The sequence below is a fragment of the Schistocerca serialis genome, chromosome 2 (genome assembly GCF_023864345.2).
Source record: "Schistocerca serialis cubense isolate TAMUIC-IGC-003099 chromosome 2, iqSchSeri2.2, whole genome shotgun sequence".
Classification (NCBI taxonomy): domain Eukaryota; kingdom Metazoa; phylum Arthropoda; class Insecta; order Orthoptera; family Acrididae; genus Schistocerca; species Schistocerca serialis.
This window is the reverse complement of record NC_064639.1, coordinates 61975769-61991314: the sequence shown is the minus strand read 5'-3', so window position 1 is coordinate 61991314 and position 15546 is coordinate 61975769. Positions and strand designations below refer to the sequence as shown.

The 15546-nt window shown below is 49.6% G+C and overlaps 1 protein-coding gene across 1 annotated transcript in view; it reads left to right on the top strand.

The window, feature by feature from the left end:
* The window catches only part of LOC126456761 (caskin-2), a 960013-nt gene that overhangs the window by 426175 nt on the left and 518292 nt on the right, over positions 1-15546 (top strand). The window lies entirely within an intron of this gene.

Genomic DNA, 15546 nt, shown 5'->3' with positions numbered 1-15546 from the left:
TACGTATATGGATATTGTGTCTGTTCTTTCGGACTTGTCTTACAATCTTGTGGCGTTGCTACTTTGTTACAGATTACTGCATCATCTGCGAACAGCCTTAGAGAGCATCCGACGCTCTCTACTAGATCATATATATATATATATATATATATATATATATATATATATATATATATATATATATATATATATATATATTGTAAGTAGTTACGGTCCTGTCACACTTCCTTAGGGATACTCTGGAAATTACCTTTACGTCTGTCGATTTTGTTCCGTTAAGAGCTACCTGTTGAGTTCTGCCTGCAAGAAAGTTTTGAATCCACTCGCAATTCTGCTCCGATACTCGATAAGCTCCTATTTTTTTCACTAAACGGCAGTGCGGAACTGCGTCAAGTGCCTTCCTGAAACAAGGAACACGGCGCCAACCTGAGCGCCATTGCCTGCCGTACTGCGGATCTTGTATGGGTACATAAAGGGAAAGCCCCGACACGCTACGATAAAAGTTATTGCCAATGACAATAAACGCTAGCGCGGCCACTGTAAGCGTCGGCAGAGAGATATTTTGCTACAAATTATGGAAAGGTTTTTTTTTTTTTTTTTTTTGACATTTATGAGAGAGACTCTGTCTTTAGTTCTCGTGGCAAGAAGACGTATTTCTTGTGGTACAGTATGTTGTCTGAATAATAATTTTGTGAAAATATGAAGTCTGAGAGTTTGTTTTTGTGCAAAACCACGAAAGTTTTCTTTTCTTCCGCGCATTATCCCAATGTCATGTCACTGTAGCTGCCTGCATCAGAAGTCTGATTAAGAATCAGTATTGTACACACTGTCAAGAATGAGAACTAATTATGGCGGAAGGAGAACCATTTAACCAAATTGTGTAAATCTCAACACCAAAGCGAATACAGGAATCGCTGTAAGTTAAAAGTGAAAGACGTTGAATTCGCTTAAAAACCTATAAGGAATCAACATGATAAAAGAGCGAAAAAATCAATTTGTTTAATTAATTATATTATATATTTTTATATAAATTTGCACAATCTCACGGAGAAACAGAGCGAGCTGAGTTTCGTAGAACGTCATAATTCTTGAGCATAAACCATGTTTCATAATTCTACAACAGATTGACGTCAACGGTACATTACTCGGAACATACTTGTCTACGACATGTTGCACGATCCCTTTGAATTCTTTCCAATTGTTTTCCGTATCTTCGTCCCCCATTTGATGCTGACTACTCAGATACTCTGAAATTTGTATCCTGTCGCTGTTGATAAGCAAAACATTCTGTGTCAGAGCCTTTGTCATAGATGCTATCATAGCCTTATGATCACCTTCGTCTGCCTTAATTGATTCGATATGTTCAGGTGTGTCTGTTGCCAGGACCCTCGCGAGTTGGTTCTATAACTATCTGCTCAAAGTAATTTTCGGGCAAGGCATCCAGAAGACTGTCACTCGAATCCCTGTCTCTGGCACCAGGACACTCCCAATCTACACCTGGCAAGTTAAAGTCGTCCCTTATTGCAACAGCACGATCAGGAAAATTACTAACGATATTCTGCAAGTTCTGTCTGAAGCGCTCTACCACTATAGCTCCTGACCCAGGCCGTCAGTAGAAGCACCCGATTACCATTTTTGGCCGCTCTTTGATACTTAGCTTTACCCAGATTAATTCACCAGCGGAATCGGTTATAACCTCGCTGGATTCTATCGAAGTCTGTACTGCAGTAAACACTCCGCCACCATTAGCGCCTAACTTATCCGTGCGATAAATATTGCAGTAAGAACTTAATGAACTTGGGATTTCGTTGTCATTAACGCCTGGTTCCAACCAACTTTCTGTTCCTAATACTATATGTGGATTATAATCTTCAGTAAGCAGTAATTATTATGGGACATTTACTTGGATGTTCGTGCAGTTTACTAATATCATATTAATCTTTTCTATCTCTGATCTGCGACGGCGAACGTTCTCTGAGGACTTTGTGACTAATTTATCAGGGAAATCGCCTTTAATCCGAAGGGAGGGTTTCTCTAATCTAAAGAATTTCCACGTGCACGCCACACGTACTCCGCTAGCCTGGTAGCCGCTTTCTGTGTGCAGTGCACACCCCACACGTTAAGGCAGCACTTGCAGTTGTGTAACCCATAGCGGAGGTCGAGAAATTCCCAGAGCCGTCTGTCTCTGTGGTTTAGACCTTCCACTCTGCTCCAAACCAGAGGACCGCTACAGATGCATTCACCTTAGCCTGCACCCCGCGCACGACGCTAGTTGCCTCCACCAAATCAGTCACCAGTGGAAAGGAGCCGAGGATGCGCTCAGAACCCAAGCGGCAGACGTCATTCGTGCCGGCGTGTGCCACTACGTGGGTACGCACTGGCATTCTCTCTCTTCCCAGCTATTTCCCCGAGGGGCTCCGTCACCTGCGTGACACCGGAGACCCCAGACCCTCGTCCGGACTGGGCAGGGAAATCAGCGCAACAGGACGGGCATCCCGTGCCGGCTCAGACACGGGATAGCACCTCGTACCTTTTGCTAAGGCGTAGGGAGCCAGCCGCGGAACTTGCTCCGCCCGGTGACACGCGCTCGCGCCACTGTCTGCCACCCACTCTCGAGTGAGGACGTCCTGTCAGATGCAGCGACAGCCCGATCACCAGAGGCGTCGCAGCTCTCCTGCCCAGTGCCCCGATGTTGCCGCAAATTGGAGCATAGGCCAGAAGCATGTAGACGGTAGCCAACGCTGCTTCCAGCAACCAATTCTCCTTGTGTCCGCTTACGACAAGCGCAGTCCCTTGCCGTATTACAGTGTGCAAAATAGATACAAGATCACAAGTTAGTATGTACGCAAAATATTAGGACGAGAATAAAGAAACACTGTGCCCTAATCTCTTAAACGGAAATAAATTTCTGTACTGCAGTTAGCTGTACTGAATGCTTTCCCGAAAGCGACTGCATGCAGATTAGAATGTACTGGTCTAAACTATATGTCTACGAGCACGGCATGACGTGGCGGTGTGACGGCCGCCTTACACGAGTATAAGCAAAAACAAAGTTTAGTTTTGGTCGCCTGTGCCGGGGGCCGCAGCTGCCAGGACCGAGGGCTGTCGGCGCGCCACGCCAGCCGGCCACGCACGCCTCTGTCGGCAGCCAGCGCACGCTTCCGGTGAGCAGGGCTGTTGCTGCGCAGACGCCGCCACCTAACAGCCGCCGTCCTTCGCCGAAAGCCGTCCGTACGGGCTCGTGCTGACCGAAACACGTTCGCCATTTCCTACTGTGTGGCGTGTTCTCGCTGCTGCTGGCTATTTTGTGTAGGGGGTGCATTTAGGGTTTTCTTCCAGATCACTTTGTGTCATTAACATTATGAAACACGACGATGTATTGAGATTTCCTCCGACACTAAAACGGCGCTGGCGGCTGAGCTCGGCCCACCACCCGCCCTCGTAGCTTCACTTCCTACAGTGGCCGCGAGGTAGGAGGTCCCGTGTTCGAGTCTCTGTCCGGTTCTCGATTTTAAGGTGCGGTGACACACGTGCGGGCGTAACCGAGGGTTGCCCGCGCTTCTGTCGTTCCTCGTAGTGACTCGGAACTCGCCGTCTCTGTTTCTATTTGTGAAAGTCTTCGAAACCTACGTCGAATTCGTGTGAAATCAGCAGGGGCTGTATCTGCTGTACGAGACCGACTAAAAAACTTCCTCAAATCTCCACAAGGGAGTGTGGAATGGCAAGAAGAATACCTCGACTCGCTGACACAGAGATGACACGAAGCAAAAAGTTTTATTTGTTTACAAAATAAAAAGCAAATAAATCGCTTTCGGGTATTAAGAAGTGGCTTGCAAAATTGTTGCAGTTTTCTTCCAGACTCTGTCTTTGTGCTCGGCATTCCGGTATTTCTCGTTTATCTGGTCGTAAAGCACTTGTACTAGTCTGTCCATATCCATTTCGTTAAGAGAAAACAGTCTCGCACGGTTGCACAGTCTACAGAACAGTTGGACCGCCGCCTCGCCCCTCACGGACTGGCCGCGCGGTTTGAGGCGCCGTGTCACGGACTGCCGCCGGAGGTTCGAGTCGCCCCTCGGGCACGGTGTTTGTGTGTTGTCCTTAGCACAAGTTAGTTTAAGTAGTGTGTGAGTCGTCTAGGCAACGATGAGCTCAGCCGTTTGGTCCCACAGGAATTCACGCACATTTGAACATTGAACATTAAACACGACAAATGGCGGCCGGCACGCTCTATGCTCGCTGACGTTGCATTTGTTCCTTTCAGTGGCAGATTTCGCCCTCCCACTGAAGACCGGTGTTGGGCCGTGTCTCGGTAGGGACACGGTCCGATCGTGTGTGACCGGACCCTTAACCTGACAGCAAGTGTACAGTCAGCTGCAGGGTGAGAAATCAGTCCGGATGACGACAAATTGTGACGAACACCATTTTAGCGCACAGTTTGACTATGTCTGTTGTGTTCTCCTGTCGTACACGCAAGTGGCCAGAGGCAACAGTCTCTTGAAGTAACACACACAGTCACATATGACTTTGATTAAAGCTGAATTACACGCACCTTTGTAGCTCTCCTCTGCTGTGACTGAAGTAAACAGCTACGTTTCTCGATTGTCGAGTATACAAAGAAGCAGCCGAAGACACTGACACGTGTGATACGGCAAGTCTGTTCATATCGGCCTCTCGGTGTTCTAAGAGTAGTTGCTGCAATACTCGTCCCCTAGGTAGAGCTCGACACTCGGTATGCAGAACCACGGTACGAGCTCGCCAGAGCGGTCACTCAGTGGCCGTGTCCCCTGGAAGCAGAACCAGAGGTGCCGCGTCCGTCCCTGGCCGTGGCTCCAGTCCGACGCTCTGCCCACCACGACACAGTTTTCTTCTGCAGTACGGTGACGGTCCATGTTGTCAGTGCCACAGCCACCATCCTTCTCGAACACCCGCCAAGTGCACGTCTGTGTACATCCAATGAGTGTTCTCGTTGTGTAACGCTTGTGGCCGGTATCACTGTCGGTCACGTTTCCCTCGCCGCTATACAGTGTCGTTTATTCAAACTCCTGTCTCTCTCTCTCTAAAAAGGACTTGCAATACGGCGACCGAACTTCCCCGCATGGGGCCTCCCGACCAACAATGCCATACGATCATTTCATTTCATTTATCTGTTTCTGCCACCAGGAGACACGACGGAAATACAGTGAAAGTCTGCTGAGAGTGTTGATAGTAGCCTCATCTGGGACGGGGGGATAGTGTCCACAAGTTACATCGGGTATACAAGTTCCACATCGAGTCACTGATCTACGAGCTGCCAAATTACCATTGTATTACGATCTAGCGGTGTAGCCGGCCTGTCGACGAGGCGGGTGTTCTTCAGACAAGATGGAGACGGCTGTGGACGCTGCTGTCGCTGACGAGGCGCGACACTCGAGCCTGCTCCCTGTCAGTCGAGCAGTCCGCGTCCTCACGTGAACGGACCGTGCAGCTCCGTTCGCGGTGCGGCTGCGGCTGCGGCCACGCCCAAATGCGGAACGCCCTTTCCGCCGCCGTGTCGCGTCGACTCGTCTACCTGCCGCGACTTCCTACGACTGCGTGGCACGTGCACACCACTCGGGTCAGCGTGCAGGGTCGCACGCCCACGTACTACCCGCTCTACGTGCGTTCCGTAGCGACTCGAGTCTTCTTCCGACAGTGCCAGTTTTTTTGCGTTCTTATATCTCGATCGACGGAGGCCTTTGTCGAGCGGTGCTCGTCGTGCGTGAGCGCAGACCACCACACGGCCTCCACACAGTGGTCAGTGTTGTCGTTTCTGTTAGAACTGTTTTCGTACCAGTTTTGCGCGACACTGCTCGTCACAGGTTTTACGTTCGCTCGCGGCGCCAGGGTGTGGCCCGGCCACGTGCGCGACAGGCGCAGCAGCCCCAAAGCCGGACAGCAGTGGCAGGCAGTGGACACAGCCGGAGCGCCGCCGTTACTCTGCCCTGCGCAGCTGCTGACTGGCGCGGCGGTTCCCGAGGCCGCAGCTGGGTCGTCTACTCGGTTAACCGCCACCTGCAAAGGTCCGAGGAAGGGGCCAGAGCCCGTGCCTGCCCGCTGCTACCTGCTAGTTACCGGTTGTCGGTTAGTGCTTACCGGTCGTCGTTACTGGGTGCCGGTTACTGGTTATCGGTTCCCGCACACTGTGAAAAGTTGTCTGAATCCGAATGCGTGCACCGCAAAACTTCCTCGTCGTCCGAGTCGGGCCCCTGGGCGCCAGTCAGCAGGTGAGGGCGGCCACTTGTGGTCGGGCGGGCCACGCCGCTGTGCCACACGCGCCCCCTCCACCGCGGGTAGGCCGGCCGCTCCTCATCCCACCCGCCCTCCACCCGCTGGTGGCGCGGCTGGCAACAGCGGCCAGCGACTCCCGTTTCGCGCATTGCTCTTACGTTCCAGCTACAGGTCCCGATGCACAGTCCTGGAAATGGAAAAAAGAACACCGTGAATTCATTGTCCCACGAGGGGAAACTTTATTGACACATTCCTGGGGTCAGATACATCACATGATCACACTGACAGAACCACAGGCACATAGACACAGGCAACAGAGCATGCACAATGTCGGCACTAGTACAGTGTATATCCGCCTTTCGCAGCAATGCAGGCTGCTATTCTCCCATGGAGACGATCGTAGAGATGCTGGATGTAGTCCTGTGGAACGGCTTGCCATGCCATTTCCACCTGGCGCCTCAGTTGGACCAGCGTTCGTGCTGGACGTGCAGACCGCGTGAGACGACGCTTCATCCAGTCCCAAACATGCTCAATGGGGGACAGATCCGGAGATCTTGCTGGCCAGGGTAGCTGACTTACGCCTTCTAGAGCACGTTGGGTGGCACGGGATACATGCGGACGTGCATTGTCCTGTTGGAACAGCAAGTTCCCTTGCCGGTCTAGGAATGGTAGAACGATGGGTTCGATGACGGTTTGGATGTACCGTGCACTATTCAGTGTCCCCTCGACGATCACCAGTGGTGTACTGCCAGTGTAGGAGATCGCTCCCCACACCATGATGCCGGGTGTTGGCTCTGTGTGCCTCGGTCGTATGCAGTCCTGATTGTGGCGCTCACCTGCACGGCGCCAAACACGCATACGACCATCATTGGCACCAAGGCAGAAGCGACTCTCATCGCTGAAGACGACACGTCTCCATTCGTCCCTCCACTCACGCCTGTCGCGACACCACTGGAGGCGGGCTGCACGATGTTGGGGCGTGAGCGGAAGACGGCCTAACGGTGTGCGGGACCGTAGCCCAGCTTCATGGAGACGGTTGCGAATGGTCCTCGCCGATACCCCAGGAGCAACAGTGTCCCTAATTTGCTGGGAAGTGGCGGTGCGGTCCCCTACGGCACTGCGTAGGATCCTACGGTCTTGGCGTGCATCCGTGCGTCGCTGCGGTCCGGTCCCAGGTCGACGGGCACGTGCACCTTCCGCCGACCACTGGCGACAACATCGATGTACTGTGGAGACCTCACGCCCCACGTGTTGAGCAATTCGGCGGTACGTCCACCCGGCCTCCCGCATGCCCACTATACGCCCTCGCTCAAAGTCCGTCAACTGCACATACGGTTCACGTCCACGCTGTCGCGGCATGCTACCAGTGTTAAAGACTGCGATGGAGCTCCGTATGCCACGGCAAACTGGCTGACACTGACGGCGGCGGTGCACAAATGCTGCGCAGCTAGCGCCATTCGACGGCCAACACCGCGGTTCCTGGTGTGTCCGCTGTGCCGTGCGTGTGATCATTGCTTGTACAGCCCTCTCGCAGTGTTTGGAGCAAGTATGGTGGGTCTGACACACCGGTGTCAATGTGTTCTTTTTTCCATTTCCAGGAGTGTATTTCTGCAATTGTTCGTCATCCAAGAACAACTTCTCTCTCTCTCTCTTTCTCTCTCTCTCACGCGCGCGCGCGCGCGCGCTAGTGTGTGTGTGTGTGTAGCTTTAAATGCAGCGAAATATGCAAACGTGGTATATTTACACTACCCCAGATAACTAGAATCAGGACGTAACACACGTACTTGTGAGGCACGATCTGTAACCATCACGTGGGCTCAGGTGTTGACGAAACAAATGACAGGCTTCGACTCGTCGGTAGGATAGTCGGGCACTTGGAAGCCGTGTCCTGTTGCACCGACAGGGGTCGCGGGGAGTCTCCACAGGACTGCCATGCGAATGCCGGTCGGCCATCGAGAGAGTGTAACACAGATGTGGGAAAGTCCAACTGACGGGGACTGTAGGAGAAAGAGTCCGTTTGACCTCCTGAAAAACTGCTTACGAGAGCTGTCTTTCGTGGCAGAAGCTGGAAATATTTTCGAGCGCCCTACGTGTCAGCCAATCAGAGACGGTGCAGGTGAAATCGGAGTAGTAACAGCTCGCACTGACGAGTGCGTTCGATCACTGTTGCCGCGCAGTGCGTGCTACGGCAGGGAGGCCCTCTGCCGGCAACATCTCAGTGTAAAGCTGCACGTGTAGCTGTAAGGTCTGCACGTACACTTTCATCTGCGAAGAGAGCGAAGGAAAAATAAAGTGTCGTCAAACAATCCTTTGGTTCACGTGGTCAAACGAGGGACGCCTACATCCACTGCAGCTGGTCGACGGGTGCCCGGCACGCTCCATTCCCTGAGCTGGACGCCGCCCGCCCGCCACGGTCCCGCTGCTGGGGTCGACGAGAGCCGGCCCGGCCGCCGCTGCCGGGGAAGCCCCGTCTGCTTGCTTCACTCGCCCTCAATGAAAACACCGCCGAATCTCGTGGCAGAATCGTTCCCCGTAACAGACGACCGAAATGGAAGCGCGTTAATGCTGTTAACACATCCAGCTATTCTTCCTCTGTTGCTACTGCAGTTATGTTCATTATCATTCAGTATTCGAAGAGGAAACAGGTTATTTGCTGCAGCCAGCCAGCCTACTGCCTCTCGCAGGGGCACGGACCACCACTCTGAAACCTCGAGCCAGTACGCGAACGTACCGTAAGTTAGGTGCAGGCGGCCTTCCCGCGTTAACAGCGAAACTGCCGGCCTCGCGTCGCGCTCACACGGCTGTATTCTGCGGGAAGCCACAATCGAGTTCTCGGGCCGACGGATGCAGCGAAACTCCGAAACACTGTTGTTTTATTTTATACGTGTATACCTTGTATAGGCTGCTTCCGCGACTGCGTAATTAAACTACGAAGAAGTGAACAGAACGTGAGCAATAAAATAAACAGAGCGTAGGTCTCGTTTATGTAGAAACGTACTTTATTTAAATACTTAAAAAGAGTTTTTACCGATTTACAACTTTGCAATAATCTCTACCGCACAAGACGCTATAGATACCAGAAACCTAGAAGACGCCAAGTCCCTCTAACATCTCCAACAGCTAGTAAACAGTGGGTGCGTAAAACGCAGATGCAGGTTTCTTGGGGAAAGTACGCAATGGTCATGGACCCGACTTCCTGTCTGAAAATGGTTTCAATTTACTAATCTGCCAAATGCGTCTGCAGTAAAAATGATGAATTCTTATAACTACCAGATAGGTCAGTATCCTCGCTTTCCCGGTAGTAGTGCTGTTGAGCGGAAAACCAAAACTTACCGTCATCTGATGACGGAACAAAGCCACCAAACACAGTCGTAGGTGAACAGCTGAAGTGAAGTGACAAGTTACGTCGTGTTTATTTACAGTGTTTATCGTTCTTTCAACCTGCCGGCACATCGTTTACCCTACGATTGGCATTTGACTTAGAACCGACCACTCCCCTGACGTCATTTACAATGACTTTCTGTTCTGCACGAACTCCATTTACTGCTATTTACACCGTAACTCCCTGAATCAGTGACGTTGTGGGAAAAATGACGACACTGGAGACTGCGCAAAACTTATCTCGCGGCTGCTTCAGCGAGTACTGTACCTTCCCGTAAAGCTAAACGCGACGACGTAACTACTGTTTGCCCACAAAGGTAAACGCCACACCGTCGGAAATGTGTGGAAACGTTCAACCGTAATACGGCGAGCCGCGTGTCTGCCCTCTCTTCCACAACGAAACATTTCCCAAATGGAAAACACTCAGTCTGTCAGTGTGCGTTTCCTTTTTGTTCAGTCATCAGTCTTCTGACTCGTTTGACGCGGTCCGGCACGAATTCCTATCCCCTCAATTATTTGTTGCGTATATAACAACCTCTCTGTCTTCCTCTACAGTTTTTACCCTCTACAGCTCTACGTCATTCCCTGACGTCTTAAAACATGTTCTATCATTCTATCCGTTCTCCTTGTCATTGTTTTCCACATATTCCTTTCCTCTCCGATTCGGCGCACAACCTCCTCATTCCTTACCTTATCAGTCTACCTAATTTTCAACATTCGTCTGTACCACCACATATCAAATGCTTCGATCCTCTTCTGTTCCGGTTTTCCCACAGTCCATGTTTCGCTACCATACAATGGTGTGCTCCAAACGTACATTCTCAGAAATTTCTTCCCCGAATAAAGACCTATGTGTAATACTAATAGCCTTCTCTTGGTCAGGAATGACCTTTTTGGCAGTGCTAGTCTACCTTTGATGTCATCTTTGCTCCGTCCGTCTCTGGTTACTTTGCTGCCTAGCTAGCAGATTTCCTAAACATCATCTACTTCGTGACCGTCAATCCTGATGTCAAGTTTCCCTCTGTTCTCATTTCTGCTACTTCTTAGTACCTTGGACTTCTTCGACTTACTCAATCCATATTCTGTACTCATTACACTGTTTATTCCAAGCAGCAGATCGTATAATTCTTCACTTCCACTCGGGATAGCAATGTCATTGATATCCTTTCACTATGAATCTTAATTCCAGTCCTGATCATTTCTTTTATTTCCATCATTGCTTCTTCAGCCTACAGATTGAACAGTATGGGCGAAAGACTACATCCCTGCCTTACACCCTTTTTAATCCCAGCACTTCGTTCTTGGTCGTCCATTCTTACCATTGTCTTTCGGCTCTTGCACATATTGTGTATTACCCTTCTCTCCCTGTAGCTTACCCCTGATATTCTCAGAATGTCGAACATCGTTCGCTATTTTACATTGTCGGACGCTTTCTCCAGGTCGACAAATCCTATGAACGGGTCTTGATTTTTCTTTAATCTTGCTTCCATTATCAGCCGCAACGTCAGAACTACCTCTCTGGTGCCTTTACCATTCACAAAGCCAAACTTATCGGCATCTAACACTTCCTCAATTTTCTTTTTCATTCTCCTGTATAGTATTATTGTCATCATCTTGGCTGCATGACTTGTTAAGCTGATTGTACGATAATTCTCGCATGTGTCGCGATAATTATCGCACGCGTCGGCTCTCGCAATCTTCAGAATTGTGTAAATGATGTTTTTCCGAGAGTCTGATGGTATATCGCCAGTCGCATACATTCTAAACACCAACGCGAATAGTCGTTTTTTAGCACCTCCCACAATGATTTTAGAAATTCTGATGGAATGTTATCTATCCATCCGCCTCATTTGCTCTTAATTCTTCCAAAGCTCCTTTAAACTCTAATTTTAATACTCGATCTCTTTTCTGTCCACTTCTGTTTCTTCTTGTATCACGCCATCAGACAAGTCTTTCCCCTCATAGAGGCCTTCAGCGTACTCTCCCCACCTGTCCGCTCTCCCCCTTGCGTTCAGCAGTGGAACACCCACTGAACTTTAATGTCGCCACTCCTGCTTTTGATTTCCACGAAGGCTGTTTTGACTGAGTCAGTCCTTCCGACAATTATTTATTTTTAAATTTCTCCACATTCTTGATGCACCCGTTTCGCATCAGATCCCCCGTTCTTCCTATTTATTTCATTCCTAACTGAATTATAATTCTGTGTTCCTGAATTTTCCTGAACATCTTTGTACTTCCTTCTTTAATCGGTCATCTGAAGTACACTACTGGCCATTAAAATTGCTACACCAAGAAGAAATGCAAATGACAAACGGGTATTCATTGCACAAATGTATTATACTAGAACTGACATGTGATTACATTTTCACGCAATTTGGGTGCATAGATCCTGAGAAATCAGTACCCAGAACAACCACCTCTGGCCGTAATAGCGGCCTTGATACGCCTGGGCATTGAGTCAAACAGAGCTTGGATGGCGTGTACAGGTACAGCTGCCCTTGCAGCTTCAACATGATACCACAGGTCATCAAGAGTAGTGACTGGCGTATTGTGGCGAGCCAGTTGCTCGGCCACCATTGACAGACGTTTTAAATTGGTGAGAGATCTGGAGAATGTGCTGGCCAGGGCAGCAGTCGATCATTTTCTGTATCCAGAAAGTCTCGTACATGACCTGCAACAAGCGGTCGTGCATTATCCTGCTGAAATGTAGGGTTTCGCAGGGATCGAATGAAGGGTAGAGCCACGGGTCGTAACACATCTGAAATGTAACGTCCACTGTTCAAAGTTCCATCAATGCGAAAAAGAGGTGACCGAGACCTGTAACCAATGGCACCCCGTACCATCACGCCGGGTGATACGCCAGTATGGCGATGACGAATACACGCTTCCAACGTGCGTTCACCACGATGTCGCCAAACACGGATGCGACCATCATGATGCTGTAAACAGAACCTGGATTCATCCGAAAAAATGACTTTTTACCATTCGTGCACCCAGATTTGTAGTTGAGTACACCATCGCAGGCGCTCCTGTCTGTGACGCAGCGTCAAGGGTAACCGCAGCCATGGTCTCCGAGCTGATAGTCCGTGCTGCTGCAAACGTCGACGAACTGTTCGTGCAGATGGTTGTTCTCTTGCAAACGTCCCCATCTGTTGACTCAGGGATCGAGACGTGGCTGCACGATCTGTTACAGCCATGCGGATAAGATGCCTGTCATCTCGACTGCTAGTGATACGAGGCCATTGGGACGCAGCACGGCGTTCCGTATTACCCTCCTGAACCCACCAATTCCATATTCTGCTAACAGTCATTGGATCTCGACCAACGCGAGCAGCAGTGTCGCGATACGATAAACCGCAATCGCGATAGGCTACAATCCGACTTTTATCAAAGTCGGAAACGTGATGATACGCATTTCTCCTCCTTACACGAGGCATTACAACAACGTTTCACGGGGCAACGCCGGTCAACTGCTGTTTGTGTATGAGAAATCGGTTGGAAACTTTCCTCATGTCAGCACGTTGTAGGTGTCGCCACCGGCGCCAACCTTGTGTGAATGCTCTGAAAAGCTAATCATTTGCATATCACACCATCTTCTTCCTGTCGGTTAAATTTCGCGTCTGTAGCATGTCATCTTCGTGGTGTAGCAATTTTAATGGCCAGTAGTGTATTTCTTGTGTTACCCATGGTTTCTTCGCAGTGACCTTCTTTTTACTTATGTGTTTCTTCCCAACGTCTGTGATTCTTATCCCAGTATTTGTAGCCCCATAGAACTTCAAGCGTACGTTTTCATTCCTTAATACTTCCGTATCCCCCTCTTTTACGCAATGATTCTTCCTGACTAGTCTCTTAAACTTCAGAGTTGTCTTCAACACTAATCAGTTTTGATCCGAGTCTATACCTGCTCCTGGGTACGCCTTACAACCCTGCGTCTGATTTCGGAACTTCTGCCCGACCACGAAGTAATCAGCTGAAATCTTCTGGCATCTCCAGGCCTCTTCCAAATATACCTCCTCCTCCTCTTCTTGAACAGATTTTTCGTTATGAGTAGTTGAAATTTGTTGCAGAACTCAGTCTTCCTCTTCTCTCATTCCTAGGATCAGGCCCATATTCTCCTGTAACACCCACATCTGCTCCTTACCCTACAACCACCTTCGAATGCCCGTGACTCACATTCTCATCTCCCTCGACGTACCGAATTACCCGTTCAATATCGTCGTATACTTTCTCTATCTGCTCATCTTTGGCTTGCGACGTCGGCATATATACCGCAACTATCGTTGTCGGTGTTGGTTTGCTATAGAGTCTGATGAGAATAATCCTGTCACTAAACTGTTCTCAGTAACTCACTCTCAGACCTATTCATAAAGATTCCTACTCTCACTATCCTTTTTCCTGCTGCTGTTGACGTTACCCTGTACTCATCTGACCAGAAATCAGTGTCTTCTTTCAATTTCACTTCACTGACTCAGCATTTCTTTTTTCAGATCTTATAACTTCCCTACCACGTTCCGCTTGACCGCTACGGTCGCAGGTTTGAATCCTGCCTCGGGCGTGGATGTGTGTGATGTCCTTAGGTTAGTTAGGTTTAAGTAGTTCTAGGGGACCGATGACCACAGATGTTAAGTCCTATAGTGCTCAGAGCCATTTGAACCTACCACGTTGAAAACTTCTGACATTCAGTGCCTCGACTCGTCGTACGTTGGTTATCCTACCCTTTTCTGATGGTCGCCTCCCCCTTGGCTTGGAAATCCAGTCCCGGAGATCCGAATCGGGAACTAGTCCGTAATATTTTGCCAATGGAGAGATCATCGTAACACTTTTTTAGTTACAGGCCACATGTGTCTTCAGTGCAGTGATTTCCGTTGCCTTCTGCACCCTCACGCCATTGGCGATTGCTAGTTCTTCCGCCTTTAGTGGTAGGGTAGGAGAGTGCCCTGAACCTCTGTCCGCTCCTCCGCCCTCTTTGACAAGACCGTTGGCTGAATGAGGGTGACTTCTTATGCTGGAAGTCTTCGACCGACATTCCTGGTGAATTTTATTCAAAATGTGGCGAGGTTCGAATCCGGGATTAAGGACATTTTGATCACTAATCAAGGACGTTACCCCGAGATCACGGTAGAGTGCGTATATTAAATGTGACACGCGAAAGAAAGGGCTTCCGTTCTTGTTCTTCTTCTTCATCGGCTGATGGATGATACTAGAAACTTCCGACTAATACCTGCTCGCTACCTGTATAACTAGTGACGTGTGGGGGCTGTGTCTGTCCGGGGTGCTGTTACTGGCCGGCGTGTCGGGTTTCAAGCGTTGCACTCCAGACGACTACTACACAATGTTTTTGGATGCAAAGATGCCGACTCAGCCATGGGAACCGAAATGAAGTAGCCGCCGAATGAAGGAGCACCACCATCACGCACGGTACACGCGATAGGAAGACAGCACGGCGTTTATTAATACCCGTTTTCTTACTCAGTTCGGGACTCATGTGGACTACGTAGTTAACTACTTCTGATCCAATTTCCGGTTTTTCTAATAATTTTGATTTGTGATTACTATGATCCAGTTTCCTGTTTGGTTTCCTCTGGACGCGAGATGGTAAACCATTTTTTTGAACTGGGTCTCTGGTCTCCACTCTTAGTCTCTTTCACATGACATCTGATTTCTTGGAGCGAATGTTCTAACCAGATGGGCATAAGACATCATTCTACGTTTTCTGATCGTTACATTTAGTTGTCCAGTTTTGTTGTGCCGTAACTCTGCTGACCGTACCCGTGGTCTAGTGGTAGCGTCTTTGATTCATAATCAAAACGTCTTCGGTCCCGGGTTCGATCCCTGCCACTGCCTAAATTTTGATAAATAATCAGCATTGGCGGCCGAAGACTTCCGGCATAAGAAGCCAGCCTCATTCTGCCAACGGCC